The 13,664-nt window shown below is 44.5% G+C and overlaps 1 protein-coding gene across 1 annotated transcript in view; it reads right to left on the reverse strand.

The window, feature by feature from the left end:
- Positions 1-12,894, reverse strand: part of CDK17 (cyclin dependent kinase 17) — a 132,863-nt gene extending 119,969 nt beyond the window's left edge. The window contains exon 1 of the mRNA XM_038756188.1: positions 12,785-12,894. The gene's annotated coding sequence lies outside the window, so the exon portion shown is untranslated. The remainder of the gene's footprint in view (positions 1-12,784) is intronic.
- Positions 12,895-13,664: the final 770 nt, after the last annotated feature.

Consider the following 13,664-nt stretch of genomic DNA (forward strand, 5'->3'; position numbering starts at 1 on the left):
TTGGCCATGCATACTCAATTGTGCACTCTATTCTGTAAGCTCATTGTGGGCAGGGAATATGTCTGTGATATTGTGTTCTCCCAAGCACTTAGTGCAGTGCTCTGCACACAATAAGTACTAAATAAACACGATTGATTACTCATTTATCAATATTTTATACAACTCCTCCATTAGCATACATTTACGTATTTAACGTACTGCACTGCACCCAGTGGGCGCTGAATAAATGCCATTAGTATTTTTGGAACCGTCTTGTCATTCTCCAAAATCACACCCAGGAATGGGATGGCACAGGGGCAACCACCATTGAACTAGTTATGTAGGGAGAGTTCCAGCCTTTAACAGAAACAAATTCACATCTGAATATCTATTTTGTAAATAAATCTCCAATTCATTGAAAGCAAAATTTTCTTACTCCATTTTGGAAGAAGTTACAGCACCAACTGCTTTAGGATTTTTATTAATTCTAATAAGGGTTTTAATAACAGAAAAAAGGTGGTAGTTTTTAGATTTACGAAAAGCTAAGGAACCTTATTCTTCTTCCAACAAATGACTGAATTCTGGGGTGTACACAGCCACATCATGTGAAATTTACTTATTTCTCAATTACTCCAAACCTTTTGCATTGTTTTTGACTTGTTCTCACAAAACACAAGTTCCTGAACCTCCTTCCTAAATGATCTGTACAGTGTTGTAAAAAACATGCTTTTAGCATGTTTAGCAGAAGATAAATAAGGATTTGCTCTTGATGTTTAAGTGTGTAAGTTAATAACCACCCCTTCTTTCTGGGGGACTTCAGAATGAAACAATTGAGAAGATGGCTGTTTCTTCATTCGGTGATTTTATGACAGCATAATTGTTTACTAAATAAAAAACCTCTTACCCTTTAAATCCTTTACAAAACAAATTCTTCTGAACAGCAGCCAAGCTTTCCTCAGCAAAACTGGCAGGCTTGCTGACACAAAAGCTATGCCAACAATCCTTAGCCTCCCTGAACACATTGTTTTTAGCCACACAAGAAAAGAATCATCTACTTTTGGCTTCTGGGGCTAAAAGAACTCATTCCATGAAACTAGACTTATTAAATCAGACCAGATCAAAAAATTTTAAAGCACATCAAATTCCCATTTTCCTAAAAACTAGGAAATTAACATCAGAAACCCTCTTGGATCCCTTAAGCATCCAGGAAAAAAAATAAACCTCAATCCTCCATCTTACTACCTGCTAAATGCAAAATCGGGAATTGCTCATATTCCAACTGTAATAAGGAAGGGACCACTAGGGAAAATAATTGGCATGAATGCTGTATCCTGGTAGAATCTTTAGCTGAAGCGTGGAATGGTGAACTTTTGAGTAACAAAATCTGCTACTTCAACTAACTACTTGACAATACTTCTGTCAGTTAAAATTTTCTATTATTCTAATGCTTAAAAGAAAATAAATTAACAATGCAGTTTACACATCTCTCTCCCCTCTCAGGTCCGTACTTCACTCCATTGCCTAGATGACTTCTGAAAAACCATTCAGTCCATATCTCGCCAATCTTCCAAGACCTCCTCCTATGGTTGCTCGCCTACTTCCACATTAAATAGAAACTCCTTTCCATCAGCTTTAAGGCCCTCAATCTTCTCTCTCCCTCCTACCTAACCTCGCTGATCTCTTACTACAACCCAACCTGCACATTCCACTCCTCCAACATCGACCTACTCACGGTACCTGGATCTTGTCTATCCCACCACTGATCCCTTGCCCGGTTCTTCCTCAGGCCTGGACCCCCCTTCCTCTTCATATCCAACAGTTCACCACTTTCCCCAACTTCAAAAATCTCCTAAAAATCACATCTCCTCTTGGCCTTCCCTGATTAAGCCCTCTACTTTCCCTATCTGCCTTCCCCTCTGTACTAACTATGAACTTGGCTGTGCATTGCTTACACTTTGATAGTCACACCAGTTCCACAATATTTCTGCAAATATTCTTATACTTGTTCCCCATCCCTAATCTTCTTTACTACCTGTCTTCCCCTGTGCTCTGTAAGCTCCTTATGGGCAAGGAACATGTCTACCAATCAATCAATCGTATTTATTGAGCGCTTACTGTGTGCAGAGCACTGTACTAAGCACTTGGGAAGTACAAGTTGGCAACATATAGAGACAGTCCCTACCCAACAACGGGCTCACAGGCTAGACACTGTCACACAATTTAAGTAGGAGGAAAACAGGTACTGAATCCCTATTTCACATATGAAGAAACTGAGCCACAGAGAATTAAAGTGATTTGTCCAAAGATACACAGCAGGAAAGTGGCAGAGTCAGGACTAGAATCCAGGTCCTCTGACCGCCCAGGCTCACACTCTTTACAAAAGGCCACACTGAAGGCATTCCCGAAGATGAGAACAGATGACTCATTGGCAAGGAACAAATGATCTGATTGTTTAGAACAGAGTGGATGGAGAGATGAAGAAAGTTAAATAACAGAGGCCCAGTTGGGAAAGACGGGCAGTAATGAGAGATGATGATGATGGTATTTGTTAAGTGCTTACTATGTGCCAAGCACTGTTCTAAGTTGTAGGGTAAATACAAGGTAATCAGGTTGCTCCACGTGGGGCTCACAGTCTTAATTCCCATTTTACAGATGAGGTAACTAAGGCACAGAGAAGCTAAGTGACTTGCCAAAAGTCACACAGCTGACAAGTGGAAGAGCCGGGATTAGAACCCACAACCTCTGACTCCCAAGCCCGTGCTCTTTCCACTAAGCCACACTGCTTCTCATACAAAGATACTGCTGAAATAGTCCAAATACAGAGGGATGAGGGGATGGATGAAGACTTGGACAATGGAGAGAAAGGATCTGATCCAGGAAATATTTGGGAATAATCACCACGACATGGCAATGGGTCAGACCGGGAATTTCCAACATTTTGGAAACCGTACCTCTGTGGTTTCAATGTTTTAACTGAATGCCTTCCCAAGCTCCCTCTCCACTTCCTCCTGGCCTCCACAGGCTAGCACGCACATGCACGCACGCGCGCACACACACACATACATATAGTATGTATATCAATCAATCAATCGTATTTATTGAGCGCTTACTGTGTGCAGAGCACTGTACTAAGCGTTTGGGAAGTACAAGTTGGAAACATATAGACACAGTCCCTACCCAACAGTGGGCTCACAGTCTAGAAGATGGGCTCAAAGTCTAGAGTTTCTGTGGGTGGGTGTGGTGGGGGGGGGGGATGATACCGTATCATCCCTGCAGACAAACTCTAGTGCTTGTGAATTTATTTATACCTATCCTCAGCACTTCAGGATATTTACACACGAATACTCCACTATTTATTTGGACCACTATATTAGTAAATATGCCTATCTTGTTTCCCTGTTAGAGTGTAAGCTGGAACACCCTCGTTCTTCATACTCGACAGCCAAATACTCTCCCCACCTTCAAAGCCTTATTAAAAACACACTTCCAAGAGGTCTTCCCCCATTAAGTCCTTATTTCCTCTTCTCCTACTCCCTTGAGACACCCCTGTCCCGCCATCAACCCCCGGCCCATGTCCTCCCCCTGGCCTGGAATGCCCTCCCTCCACACTTCCATCAACCTAGCTCTCTTCCTCCCTTCAAAGCCCTACTGAGAGCTCACCTCCTCCAGGAGACTTTCCCAGACTGATTCCCGTTTTTCCTCTCCCCCTCCCCATCCCCCCTGCCCTACCTTCTTCCCCTCCCCACAGCACCTGTATATATGCTTGTACAGATTTATTACTCTATTTATTTTACTTGTACATATCTACTCTTCTATTTATTTTATTAATGATGTGCATCTAGCTTTATCTCTATTCTGATGACTTGACACCTGACCACATGTTTTGTTTTGTTGTCTGTCTCCCCCTTCTAGACTGTGAGCCCGTTGTTGGGTAGGGACTGTCTCTATATGTTGCCAACTTGTACTTCCCAAGCGCTTAGTACAGTGCTCGGCACACAGTAAGTGCTCAGTAAATACGACTGAATGAATGAATGAATGCACTCACATTCGCACCCTTTATTCACCGCTCCCTCATACCCACGGCACTTATGTACATATCTGCAATTTACATTAATGTTTGTATACGGTCTCTAGACTCATTTTGGGCAGGGAACGTGTCTACCAACTCTGTTATATTGTACTCGCCCACACACTAGTACAGTGCTCTGCATACAGCAGGCACTCAATAAATATGATTGATGGATCAGAACTTGTTAAATACCCACATCCACACAGTCTGAAGCCTAACCATATAAAAATCAAGTTAAATAGCATTCGTGCCCTCCTGGGATTAAATCCTGAAACAAAAGGAAGTTGCCTCATGTCAAAGGAGTGTCTTTAAGTTTTCCCTACAAGAATATTTACACGCACACAGAACCCAAGAAACCCAGATGAAACCTAAGATTAAAAACAAGGACGTGGGTAAGGAACCGAATAACAAGAAATCGCATAACAGATGGAGATTGGAAGCAGACTCTCCCTTCTTCGTAACAAGTCCTCAAAAACCTTTAAGGAAGCTATGCACACAAAATTGATTTCACATAGTTGAAACTGAAAGCATTTTCAAGTTTACAGATTGCACGAGAAACAATTAAATGTCAATCTGTTTGGCAGCACTGAGGAGTTTCAGGGTCATCCAAACAAGTATTCTTTGGAATTAAGAATACTAACTCCACTCTACAGAATGTGGCAAACTGGATAACAAAATGTCACACTACATCAAAGGCACTTTAGTATACATTAGGCAGTATCCACCAGTTAAGTATATGGGGCCAACTTTCCACTTCTTAATCACCCTTGAATTTCATTAGTGAACTAAGAATCCAAAGTCCAGCTCATTGAATCTGTACATTTAGTGAGTGGGCAAGCTTTTGAGAAGATGTTTCTACTAACGCTGAGTTACTGAAAAAAGGGAAAGAGTGGAAAAAAACCTTACAGATAGCTTTAGGAATCTTTACAAGAAAGATGCTGAAAATTAAACAAAAACCAAAAACCCCGCTTTACCAATGAAATCTTAGCTGCAATAATATTTTACTTGAACACGTAAATTTTTATTTTCTTTGTAATTCTCAACTGCTAGAGATACCAATAAATGAGACACTGGATGAAGACAAAACTGAGGTGTCGCTTGAAAAAAAAACTTAAATTCAAAAACAGTATTGCTACGGAAGGAAAGGAAATTGCCTTTCATAGGATAGAAAAGATGCATGTGACCAAGTGATCGTAATTATTTCAGAAGGGACATATTTGAGCAACGGAGAAAGTGAAATAAAAATGAAAAGGGAAAGTTTATACCAAAAATCAGGTGTAAGCAATAAAATGAGGTATATTTTGCTATATCAAATAAATGAACTTAGAAGATAGACCAGGCTGATTCTAACAGAAACTCCTTACCATATATTGGCTTAAAGCCACTCAGTCGGCTCTCCCCCTTTTATCTTGTTTAGCTGATCTACTGCAACCCAACCCTACACTTCTTCCTCCAACACCAACATTCTCACTACACCTCCATCTCGTCTTTCTCGCCGACTTGGAACTCCCTCCCACTTCATATCCTACAGACCACCTCTCCTCACCTTCAAAGCCCTTCTTAAAAACTCATCTCCTCCAAGAGGCCCTCCCGACTAAGCCCTCCCTTCTGCATTGCCAAGCACTTGGACCTGTTCCCCTTGGGCACTTTGATATTCACTTCATCCCCAAACCACAACACTTAAGTACATATCCATCTGTCATTTATTTTAATTTCTGCCTCACCCTCTAGACTGTAAGCTGCTTGTGGGCAGGGAACATATCTGCCACTTCTGTTGTACTGTACCCTCCCAAAGGCTTAGTACAGTGTTCTGCGCACGGTAAGCGCTGAATAAATACCACCAACTGATCTCTCAGCCCCTTCACCCCTTACCAATTTTCAACAGGAAAACACATCCCCCAGATCCTGCAGTCCAAGTTTAAATAATGGGGTCCATAGACTAAGTGGGTCCTTCTCCCTTCTTCCACACTGGGCACAGGAAAAGAAACCATTTTTTAATTGGTATATCATCATCAATCGTATTTATTGAGCGCTATGTGCAGAGCACTGTACTAAGCGCTTGGGAAGTACAAATTGGCAACATATAGAGACAGTCCCTACCCAACAGTGGGCTCACAGTCTAAGGTATATGAATTGGAGCTAGGAGTAGAAAGAGACCAGTTTCCTCCAGTGGTGCGAAAAGGGTGAGGGAAGGAGGACCTAGGAGTAGAAAGAGACCAGTTTCCTCCGGTGGTGCGAAAAGGGTGAGGGAAGAAGGAATAGAAAAGGAGAAGGGGAAAAGAAGAAAAGCCAGTGGAGGGAAAATAAGACAAACAGCCAAGAGTGGCTTTGCTCAAAGCAGCTGTTCTTTTCTTGACTGCAGTACGCCACACTGGTCTATCTCCCACAGTTTCACCCACGATTCCATATTGTCTAAAGCTTTGTTTTCATGCATCCTTAAAATGTTCCTTTTGCCCCTGTTGTTTTCAGTTACCCCTTTCAGCAACCGTGTGGGTAAACTACCGTTATCCATTTCTCTTCGCTACTCCCTCTCTGCAGCCAAGCTCTGTTGCCACAGATTGACTTTTCGGCCCTATGAGATTCTCTTCTCCAACTGAACATTTTCCTTATCTTTGACCCACTTTCAAAGCTATTTAAGCTATTTTCAAGAAGCATAACTGGAACTGTATTTCTATACCATGTAAAAACACAAGAACGTTGGAAGCCCCAGAAAGGCTCGTTGAACTTGTCGGGACCCAGATTGAAATCCTTTAAACCTAGACTAAAGAAATAATAGCCAGTGTTCCTCAGACCATCTTTTCAAAAGATTCTATAAAACCAAAATATTTTACTAAGCAATAAAAATATTTCTATTTATTGGTACTTGAACAGAAACAGGAACGATATCTTCAAGATTAAATTGAAAAGATACCATATAGGCATTTTTAAAGCACAGTACTCAAGAGCAAATAGAAAAATTGACAGACCTTCCTAATGCACTTTGAGTTTAATTACGAATAATAAAATTGACTGATAATTTTCTTCTACATCTTGTTCATAAACATATGCCTTCCGATCACCAAACTACTGGTGACAAGCAACATTTTATTGTTGTTCAGACGCAACAGAGCAACTAGTGCCATTCAGAAAAGCAGTGTGGCCTAATGGAAAGAGCAGGGCTCAGAGTCAGAGGACATGGGTTCTAATCCCAGCTCTGCCATTTTGCTGCTGTGTGAGTATTGGCAAGTCACTTAATCTCTCTGTGCCTCAGTTTCCTCGACTGTATATTGGGGATTCAATATCCATTCTCCCTCCTAATTAAACTGTAAGCCCCATGAGGGACCTGATTATCTACCCCAGCGCTTAGCTTGGCACTTAGTAAGTGCTTAACAAATACCATCCTAATTATTATTATTAAAATGCTTGGCACTTGGAAAGCACTTACAATTATTATTTATTATTATTCAAAAAGTCAGAATCCAGTTACTGCCATTGAATGCTTTCAACATTTTCCACCAAATACATACAAAAACAAGTCTCCTTACCATTGTTGGAGGCAGAATAATCAATCGATGGCACTTACTGAGCGTTTACTGTGTGTGGAGCACTGTACTAAGTGCCTGGGAGAGTACAATACACCAGAGGTGTTAGATAAGTTTGCTCCCACAATGAACTTACTGTCGAGAGGACTCGGCTGGATGAACCCCTAGTCTGATCCAGCACTGGAATTTATGTTCTTACACAAACCGATATTAAACGCTTCAAGTCTATTTCCAAACTTCTCAATTAAACGTAAATGGCATTACAGAAGCATAAGAAACTGAATAAATAATAATGATAATTGTGAAATTTGTTAAGCATTCACTATGTGCCAGGCACTGTACTAAGTACTGGGGTGGGTACGAGCAAATCGGATTGTACATGGTCCCTGTCCCACAAGGGGCTCACAGTCTCAGCCACAAACACTTTAGCTGCAAACACTGATATGAATTTTTGGAAAGACAATCCTACAATAAATTGATCACATCTCAATACACAGGTTTAAGTTTTTTAAAATATCAATATCTACTACTATCGCATCATGCAGGTTATAATTGAATGAAATGTTAACGAAGCTAGAGCTGAGAGTTTTTTCAAGGGCCGGATACGCTCAATAAATACCACTGATTGACTGCATAATAACCGTGGATAACTTTATAAGGATGCCGGCTCAAGCTTTTACCGGCTATAACTGACATGAATTCATAATGTTTAAATTTAAGGTTTAATTTTTTTAAAAAACTCAACATCTCCTAGGAATTTTTTGTTCTTATAAGTTTCTCTGAGAAGGCAGAGGGTGAACAGGGCAATTTAACAAATCTTTCCCATATTTTATTTTTGAATAAATGAATAAAATGTACCTAGTGACTTTTAGGGAACTTCGCTAAGGCAATATGGACCAGCTGCAGTAGAAACACTGAGAATGTTCTGAAACTGAAGTTGTCATTCATCATTTTAAAAGTCCCTAGTCACTGAAAAAAAAACTATATTCAAATTGCCATTGCCTACTAAAAACAAGCTAACTAAAGATTATCCATTAGCAGTTTGCTAACCCAGCTCCCTCTTCCCAGTTTAAGAATAATAAAAATTAAAAAGAATGCTCAGGTAGATGCATTTCACTTACGTGACTGGTTATGAGATATTTTATAGGAAAGCTGGAGGTCCTGAAATAGGGTTTTATAATGGAAATAACACCTTTGAGTGAACGCCTACTGACTGGACCAAGATTTGGGGGCAGGGGATATATACCTAAGGGCTCAAGATTCAGCTGGCTGATAAACATTGAAGCTTTGCCATTGAAAACTAAGAAAAAGCTTTAGTAGAGAAAATGCCATTAATTTACCCTGCAGTGAAAAGAGAAAGCATTTTAAGGATTACCTTCTCTCATCACTTTCATTATCTATTCCAATTTTGGGAATCATTTCTAATGTCCATTCTTCAGGGTAAAATGTGCATGAAGTTTTCCAGATAATAGTCTCGGTAATAATGGTGAAGAACAAGAAGAAGAATAAAAAAGAAAAGAAAACTGGCAGAGAACATAATTAAAATGCCATCACGTATCAGAAATTGGCATTAAGATATTTGGAACAGAATATGTCTATGTATTAATGAGCTACTTAGTCAAATTGGTGGCACTTTAGTTGCTCTCATTTAAAATTCAAATTTTCATACATTCTGTATTTGCTATCAAAAACAAAGAAATGCCTTTGGAGACTAAGAGATCTTGAAACAACTAATTGACTGAATCCTCCAATTTAACCTTCACTGAATGCATCTTCCCTTATTTTACTGAAAATGAAAAGGTGCATTTTTCAGGCTTGCCTGTTTCACAAATCCAAAGTTGCTAAAGCTGAGAATAAATTAAGAGCGTCTACTAAAGAACATAACTGCTCTTTCTGGAAGTAGGTAATTTAAGAAATTAACATAATTTTAATTTCAGTGATCCATCAAACAGAACACAGTACCACTCTACCTTCAAACTACCACCTTTCAGGACAAACGAGTCACACGGAACATTCCTCCTTAAAGCCGATATTCTAGTTCTCAGAATTAATTGTTCAAATTCTTACACTTTTTGTGGAAAACTCACCAGGATTAAAAAAAAAATCACTGCATTAAAAAGCAAAACAGTTTACAAAGGAACAGTCCTAAAATGTGCTCCAAACACTGAATGTTGATAAAAATGTTTGTGATTTGTTTCATTTGATTGACAGAAGCAAGCAGTTGTAGAACAGTTTCTAGCAATAGTAGAGCCTCTGTCTGAAATAGGCCTCTATTTCAATTTTTTTAATCACGGCTCGCCCAGAAATACCAAACTGTTCATTGCTTTGTCTTCATTATACACTTGAACACTACTGGCTTGAAAAATACAATTTAAAACACTGCTCCCAAAATGTGTATGTTTCTGACCCAAGAGGTCATTTGGGTGACCACTGATCTAAGCTTTTGTATTCATGTTCTATTTATTTGGTCTAGGACAAAACAAAAAACCCAGAAAAACATGATGGAGAGCATTGTTCTACAATTCAGTCCCATCTTCTTTGTGTCTTTTGTCCAATCAGGATCTATTTATAAGAGGTATGCAAATGTTTTGAATTACCAAGAGGGCAGAATATTCACATCAAAGCAGCATCCCTAGACTTTAGTGTGGTACCACTCTTTAGGGCTTTCAATAGAGAGAATACAAAACTACCTAGTTTTCTTATTTAAAAAATCACATATTTCTTCCCAATCTTACCTCCAATAAAGGTTTTCTTTGTTAAATTACTACAAAGCACCAAAAACCTTATTCTGCTCAGATATTTTCCCCACCCAATGGATACAAACACAAAAATAAAATCCCCCATACCTAAGCAGCACAGTCCTTGGCCACAGCTCTCTATTCTTTGGGGCTTTCCATTAAATCTCTTTTGTTTTTATCCTTTTAAAAAGATTAGTGGAGAGAAGTTGCAAAGTTTGGGGGAGGAAAGACTGTTCTACCTCGAAGGCCGGCATTTCCTAACAACAATGTCAATGCCGTTGGCTGCCAGGACCGATTCCCTTCATCCTTCAAGACTCCCTAAGATTTCCAACATTTCCACTTTTGCAATTGCTAAGTTATTTGGGGCGAGTGGGGAAGCAGAATGGCAGAGCTGAAGAGTTTCTTGACAATGACCATATAAATTTAGATTTTAGACTTTTAGACTGTGAGCCCACTGTTGGGTAGGGACTGTCTCTATATGTTGCCAACTTGTACTTCCCAAGTGCTTAGTACAGTGCTCTGCCACAGTAAGCGCTCAATAAATATGATTGATTGATTGATTGACTGAAATCAGGAGGAGGGCTGATGCAGGCCAAGTGGTTTTTCTGTTTCTGAGCAAACAGCTGATGTGGCCCGTCACATTATTGAGAGCAGGAAGGAAGGGAAGGGGTGGAAAGAAGAATGTTCACAGGCGATTGGGGTCAAGATGGGCCTGCACATCCTGTCATTATCCCAAAACTGAGAGCAAAAAAGGATGACTGACCAAAAGGAGGGGTGACAAGTAGGGAAGCGGGGGGGACAAAAACCCAACAACCTATGTGCAGGCATTTGTCAGACAGGGTGGGAGATTCATTCATGCCATTGTATTTATTGGGCGCTTACAGGATTGGGTGCACTATACTAAGACCTTAGGAAAGTACAATGCGGCAACAAAGGGGGGCCAGCCCTCTTGGCACCAAATTCACCATCTAGGGGGCAGGGAGACAGACATCCCGAGAAACGGATCTTAATCTAAAGACAGAAAATGGCATTATCTAAGATGAAGGGGAGGCGGAGAGCAGGGAGCTATCCAGCCCAGCTGGGGAGGTCCAGGCGCCCTCCAGAAGCCCGAATGGCCGCCCTGCAGATGAGTGGTTCTCGCCAAAACCCGGTCTAAATTGTCCTTTTTTTCCATTCATTCCATCGTATTTATTGAGCGCTTACTGGGTGCTGTAGTGGGCGCTTGGGAGAAGCCAATGCGACCCCCATCCGACCGGGCTGGCTGCGGGCCCTGGGGCGGTTTTGGGGGGTCTCCGGGAGGGGGTTCTGTCCCCCCCACCCCACCCCGCCCCGGACTGTGAGCTCGGGGGCTGGGCCTGTCCGTTGTCTTGTCCTCTCCCGAGCGCTCAGTACACTGCTCCGCCCACGGTAAGCGCTCAATAAAGACGCCGGACCGAGTGAGCGACCCCCGGCAGGGAGGCCGCTGTCCCTCTCCTCGTTCATTCCTTCCATCCATCGTATTTCCTGAGCGCTTACTGGGTGCGGAGCGCTGCACTAAGCGCTCGGAATCCCTGCCCACCCGGGGCTTCCTCCCTAGGGACCCAGGCCCCCCCGCTCCGAGGGCAGGGAAGGAGGGAGGGGAAAGGAGGAGAGGAAAGGAGGGAGGGAAAGGAGAAGGGAGGGAGGGAGGAAGGGAGGAAAGGGAGGGGGAAAAGGAGGAGGGAGGGAAGGAGGGAGGGAGAGAGAGAGGGAAAGAAGGTGGGAGGGAGGGAGAGAGGGAAAGAAGGTGGGAGGGAAGGAGAGAGGCAAAGAAGGTGGGAGGGAAGGAGGAAAGGAAGGAGAGAGGGAGAGAGGAAGGAAAGGAGGGAGGGAGGAAAGGAGAGAGGGAGGAGGGAGAGAGGAAAGGAAGGAGAGAGGGAAAGGTGAAAGGAAGGAAGGCGAGAAGAAGGAAAGGAGGGAGGGAGGAAGGAGAGAGGGAGAAAGGAGAGAGGGAGAGAGGAAAGGAAGGAAGGAGAGAGGAAAAGAGAAAAAAGGAAGGAAGGAGAGAGGAAAGGAAGGAAGGAGAGAGGAAAAGAGAAAAAAGGAAGGAAGGAGAGAGGAAAGGAAGGAAAGAGAGAGGAAAGGAAGGAAAGAGAGAGGAAAGGAAGGAAGGAGAGAGGAAAGGAAGGAAGGAGAGAGAGGAAGGAGAGAGGAAAAGAGGAAAGGAAGGAAGGAGAGAGGAAAGGAAGGAGAGAGGAGAAGAGGAATGGAAGGAAGAAGAGAGGAAAGGAAGGAGAGAGGAGAAGAGGAAAGGAAGGAAGGAGAGAGGAAAGGAAGGAGAGAGGAGAAGAGGAAAGGAAGGAAGGAGAGAGAGGAAAGGAAGGAGAGAGGAGAAGAGGAAAGGAAGGAAGGAGAGAGGAGAAGAGGAAAGGAAGGAAGGAGAGAGGAGAAGAGGAAAGGAAGGAGAGAAGGAAGGAAGGAAGGGGGGAAAGGTCCGAGCGGTGGGCGGGGGAACTCACCAGTCAAGCTGTGTGGTTCGGGGTGGATGGTGCCGGGCCCGGAGATTCCGCCGCCTCCGCCGGGCCCTCGGATCCGCTCCTCGAGCCGCCGGGCCTGCCCCCGGGCCCCGGGCCCCGGGCCCTGCCCCCGGCCGGCCGGCTGCAAGCGGGGCCGGCGGGGGCGTCGCCCTCCGCTGCGCTCGGAGCCCCGGGGGGCGGCTGCGGGCAGACGGGCGGGCGGACGGGCGGGCGGGCGGAGGGGCCTGGGGCCGGGGCCGGGGCTCAGGCGGAGCCGAGGTCCCGCTCCAACATGGCTCCCGGGCCCGGCGCGGAAGCGGCCCGAAGCCCCGCGGGGCGCCGAAGGCGGCGGGCGAAGGCGGCGGCGGCGGCGGCTGCGGCCTGGGCCTCCTCCCTCCGTCCCTCCCGGGGCTCCCGCTGCGGCGGGGAGGGGGAAGGTAGCGCGGCGTCAGCGCAGCCCCACCGGGCTCCGAGCCTGCGGCGGCGGCGGCGTTGGCGGGGGCTGCCGCTCGTCCGGGTCCTCCCCCGGCTGCGGACAGCCCCGGACGGCGGGAGGGAGGGACGGAGGGACGGAGGGCGAGCCCGAGCCCGAGCCTGCCAACGGGCAGCGGCAGTCCGCCCCGCCCCGCCTCCCCAGCGGGCGAGGCAGGGAGGGAGGGAGGGAGGGGGAGGAAAAGAAACAAACGAGCGAAACAGTCCCAGCAGCGGCCGCCGAACCGAACCGAGCCGAGCCGAGCCGAGCCGAGCCCGCCCCGCTGCCGGTCCGGGGGCGGGGCCCGGGGGCTCCGGCTCTCGGCCCGCCTCTCGCCGGGGACAGCGCGACCCCTGTCGGCCGACGTCATCATCGTCATCATCAACCGTATTTATTGAGCGCTTACCGTGC

The sequence above is a fragment of the Tachyglossus aculeatus genome, chromosome 14 (genome assembly GCF_015852505.1).
Source record: "Tachyglossus aculeatus isolate mTacAcu1 chromosome 14, mTacAcu1.pri, whole genome shotgun sequence".
Taxonomy (NCBI): Eukaryota; Metazoa; Chordata; class Mammalia; order Monotremata; family Tachyglossidae; genus Tachyglossus; species Tachyglossus aculeatus.